This window comes from Spea bombifrons, chromosome 3 (assembly GCF_027358695.1).
Source record: "Spea bombifrons isolate aSpeBom1 chromosome 3, aSpeBom1.2.pri, whole genome shotgun sequence".
Lineage (NCBI taxonomy): Eukaryota > Metazoa > Chordata > Amphibia > Anura > Pelobatidae > Spea > Spea bombifrons.
In genome coordinates this window covers 95,771,846-95,777,314 of record NC_071089.1, presented here as the reverse complement: position 1 = coordinate 95,777,314, position 5,469 = coordinate 95,771,846, and positions in this window count along the sequence as shown.

Sequence of the window (5,469 nt, the reverse complement as noted above, 5' to 3'; positions counted from 1 at the left end):
TGTTTCTTTAAAAGAGAATTATGCGTGACGCTGAGGACATGGAGTTGTTTCCCAAGAACAACTTCAAGTATCGTCTATTAATATCAAGTTAATCATTCATTTGCCTTTTTTTTAATCAACAGGTTTTTTAAGCAGGGAACGTACCTGATGTATATGTTGTGGATTGCTCTCTGGCTACTGTGGGGATACAATTTCCATGATGCTCGAGAAGCATCCTCCGCTGGGAGGTGTGAGCTGCACAATGGGAATTGTATTCTCATAATAACCGGAGAAGCTATCTGTTGGCTACCCATTCTGTGGAGGAATATTGTAAACGAGATTCGTATGTTTTATTTTTATTTTGTGTATGGTTTATCTCCCTTTATGATGGACCATTGCATTCTACACCAAGACAGGGCAAATAAACAGCCCTTCAGCTGTTGTTGATCTACAGTTCCCATGATCCCCATGTTTAAAGGGTTATCGGCTTACACTTATGGGAGTTGTTTTTCAGCAGAATTTGGAAGAACGTACGTTGTCCAGCTTTTCATTGCCTGGTGCTTCTGCCTGAGAAAATGTACATAATTGGCCCGGCTTACGTTGTGTTTAGAATCCATGCGTATTCCTCACATATTCCACCAACTTTGCCAATATTTATGTTTGCAAAATGCTTTTATGAATTGCTTCCCCCCCCCAAATGGGATCTTTTTTAAGTACTGGAATTTTTCATCGGATCTTATACAGAACAGTATTTTATTATAACAGAACGGAAGACTTTTATGTGCCCATTTCTCTATGGTTTCAACTTTTTTTTTTTCTTTTTTTTTTTTTTTATAAAGATGTTTCAAAGTAGCAAGTGCTGGCGATTTATTATGTTTGAAATAAATAAATATAGAGTGCGGTTCAGGCATGGCATGTAACTGCAGCCAAAATCATCCAAAAAACATTTTGAACATTTCAAAACAGAATGTCTACTGCCGAATTGTACAATTAAAGTCAATGTATATGCAATGGCACCGAGCCCTGCCTCCTTTATGTACTAATACTTAAATAACCCTTTCTTCTGTCTTACGATCATTTATCTCATTTATACACATTTGCTACTTATGTCTTTTATATGTTTTTTGTTTTTTTTAAAAAAAGTACCTTTCATTTTCTATTCTAAACATTCGGTGGTTACAGCCGTAGGACTATAACGTCTCTTGCCAGTACAGGTCTGATATACATACATCATCCAATAGAGATGTCTTTTATTTTACTATAAACATCATTGGTCCCTAAACTTAGTGTTACAGTCCTGAGCCTTGCTTCTGATAGCGCTGGATCATGCATGGTGAATAACGACAATATATCGGGGAAGAGATTAAATGTGAAGACAGCCTTAGAAAGATGAGTGATTAGAATTGAAGTCATTCTATAATTGGTTGGCCAGATAAGGTATGGCAATAGCTTCATGTTCCCCCTTTTAATGTCAATGTTTGTTACAGTGGTAGGTGGCTGGCGGATAACTTTGAATTGTATTTATTTAGTGTGTCCCTGGCTGGTCAGTCCTTTCCCTGCTAGTCAGATCTGGCTGCTTTACTCGCCACATGGCGCTTACGCCATCGATCTGCTAAATTATATATAATCTAAGTTTCTAAGACAAGTTATCAAGCCATGAATGCTAATCGTTATCCCACCACGGGTTGCATTCCCACATTTTAACATAATTTTGGACCCTAGCCGCAGCGCTTTAGTAACGTCATTCAAAGTGCTGTTGCATGATGTGGAGTGGTGGAGGTTTCACTGCTGGCAAATAACTTTTACTTACATGTGTATTCGGGTAAGAATAGGATTAATTTGCAAATACTAATGAGGAGGATCAAAAGCCTGAAAATCTGCTTGCTTGAGATGGGGGGTTATAAATATTCCTGAGTATAGGATCTGCGTCAAAACGGATTTCTCCTAAATGCACTCCAATGGGCTTTGTGTGTATTTAGAAATCCTTGTGCATAGTGCTATTTACACCAATCCCTGTTTTATGTACATTAGCTGAGCTTTGCAAGGTTGTTACTGTAAATATGGTAAAATATAACGAAGTGTAATATTGTCTTTATTACGTGTCAAGAGATGTCAATGTATAGAACTGGATTTAGTTAGCATGCCCCTGCCTATTCTCCTTTATTTTTCCATTTTTGTGGTGTATCCTTTGCAGAGGAAGATAACGCACTGTGTAAACAAAACCTTGCGTTTAAACGTGCATAGGATAGACGTAAACCTATGCTGAATCTGAAAACGAGACCAAGGACTGACTAAGGTCTCATTCTTTACAGCAGGAGAAACGGGCAGACTAGATGGGCCGAATGGTTCTTATCTGCCATCAAATATTGTGTTTCTATATGCAACATACCCCTGATCAACTACATTTGTATGTTTTGCAATGTACTAGGATATTATAATATGCTCTGCAGCTATGTCATTTACCTGTTTTTAATAATTATCCATGATTTGTATACATATCGCCTCTGAGCGTCTCATTGCTACAGCATTCGGAGGAAGAAATGATAAATATAATTCATGCGCTGTCTTTTTGGACTGTATACCCTAACAAGCCCTATCATGAGATAATTGCTTTCTAGCAGGGATGGGTTTCCAGATCTGAAGGACAATATTTAATGAAAGGCAAAGTCAAATTAAGTGACATCATTGCCTAGATATACAGCGATAATGAAAGAAGGCCAAGTGCACACATGAGCGAATAAACTCTGTTGCTGTGCTCAGAATTTGAAAACGTTTGAATTTGGAAAAAATTAAATAGCGCTGGGGTAATTAAAGCAATTCTCTCGCAAAAACATAACATTATTAGGTAATTAGAATGATCTGGTCACATTTGCCCTTTTCAATGGCATTTTTTTTGAGGTTGAGGAGAATTGACATGCACATTAAGAAAAATTGGCTACTGCAGAAAAACGGCTTCTTCTAGCTGCTACTGTGCGTTATAAATAATCAGATCAACTCTCGTTTGCTGAAGAAGCTGGTTAGAGCATGCCTCTTCAAAATGGAAAGTGGAGTCAATGATTCGAGTTGGTCGTCTCCTCTGCAAATCTATGGGTCAACCTTCCGAGATCTGCCACATCCTATCTAGGACTAAGAGTTCATTCTCTATTTTCAACATTGGCTGTTCGGTAGATACAAGATTTTTTATTTTTTAATAATCCAAGCTGTATAAAATATTCTATTATACAGTACTGTGCAAATGTTTTAGGCAGGTCAGAAGAAAAGTGCTGTAAAGTAAGAATGCTTTCAGAAATCTAAATCAAATCAATATTTGGTGTGACCATCTCTGCCATCAAAACAGCATCAATTCTTCTATGTACACCTGCACTTCTATGTAGGCATATAGTGAGGCATATGACTAAACAATTATTCCAAACATGTGCTAATAATCATCAATACGTTGTTCGAAACACAATAAATAACTGAAACAGAAGCAGTGGTGTAGGAGGAATAAAACTGGGTGAGGAACAGACAAACTCTGTAGTGAGGCTGCAGAAGAAGCAACAACAATAAGACACAACGTAGCTATACTGTGCTAGCAAGGTCTCACCCAGGCAGAACTTTCAAGGCAGACAAGGTTTCCATTTGTTCTGTCATGCTGTTTGAAAGAAGCACAAAGAAATAGGAAGTGGTCAGTCAAGTAAATTTAGTGCAACAGATGAAAGACACCTCATGCTTACTTCCCGTCACAACTGGCAGTGCCATCAGCTGTGCATCGGTAGAACCCAGTGGGACCCTGGTACACCCATCTATTGTCCAGAGAAGTCTGCTCAGAAGTGGACTTGCAGCCAAAAATCCATACCTCCCACATGGAAGTAAGTGACTCAACTATTCACAAAAACACGGGAGGAGAAGCTGCCTAAACCACAGAACTGTGGTTAGCCCTCCAAGATGTTTGGAATTGGCTTCTTTGCCCCATTTAGTGTGAGGGGTGATGGCCTTGGGTCCCCGGGAGGAGCTCCTCCCCCCATGCTCCCCTCTGCTTCCCTCATGCCTTCTGTCTGACATATAGGTGCCACAAACGCCACACTCTTAAGTTGGCCACTGAGTTAGTAGCCAAATGGGCCACATACTCGTTCTCGTCCTGTTCCTTTACACCACTTGCCCTATTGTAGGAGTCTTAGGTGTTTTCTGACTTCTGGCAATCAGTGACTTTGTTGCCAGTAATATATCCATGGCCAATTTTCTTACAAGAGAATTAGTTCCTCCCGTGGCATTTATAGCAAAAATAAGGTTGGGAGGCCTGTGCCAGGGCAGAGAAGACCCTTTAAAGCAGACTCTGCTTCCAGAATCCCGAAGAAGAGCGCATAGACAGGCTGCAAAGGCTGTTGACAAAATGTCTTCACTGCTCGTTTTCCAAAGGTATCATGTCTGACTGCTACTACATGCCTATGAATTACTCAGGACACACGATATTGCCTTTTATGCTTAAATTGGAAAAAAGATATGACCTCTGTGTTCATCACAGAACAGTGGCACAAAGCATCGCATAACATATCAGGGAGGTGGGTAGGAAAATGCTATTTCTGCCCATGAGGGCAGTACCTGATGGATATGCGAGCCTATGGCTTGCACTGCCCTGGTTGCCATGAAGTAATTATGTACATTTGAGTCCCCTAGTCCTTTTATTGTAATGTGAAATCCGGGGGTTTAATTCTAATCCAGCACAGACTATGGTGCCAAGTTTCACAACCAAAATCAGGTAGTGAAACTTGGAAGAACATAGTTGAGCAGAGTCACCACACATGAGAGACTAGGTTTTCTGGTTAGGATCTTGCCACAAAGCTAATGGGAATCATACTAAGCGCATCTGAATTCAGCAAGTTACCATCAGGCGCTGTTCAGGGTGCTTGGGTTCAGTTACTAAATCCAAGGGAGTTACCCCTGACATGTATTCAATTGTACCCCAGGAATGATCAGCTCAAACACATTGCATTCAATAGTTTCCTCCCTGCAGTCACTGAAAGAGTCAATACCTTTGTAATAATGCATAGTGTAATAACCTAGGCATACAATATGTGCCTATATAAAGCTGCCAGGTTGATCTACCAGATAACATTCAATACTGAATTGTCAACTGTCATGTACATGGGTAGTGCTATTCAAATCCGGGAGATTATCTCCAGTGATAGACTCCAAACCCAGGGGATCAAAACAAATTACTAAATTCCTAGATATTTCCTTGCTTTGTTTTGGTTCTTTTTCATGCAATATCTTTTGTTTTACAAAGCTTGTTTATTTCAGATCTTTTAATACTGCATCTGGGGAGAATGAGACGATGATGAGAATGATGATGTTGTCGTTTTGATAAACACATAGGATAAGAGTGCTGAAAGTTTTATCATAGGGGCTATAATAGCGGAGAAAATAAAAGTCATTGTTCCTATTGTCTGCGTTGTATACCCCCATGATGTGGATTCAGATGCACAATCAGTTACATTGTAGGGTATAAAG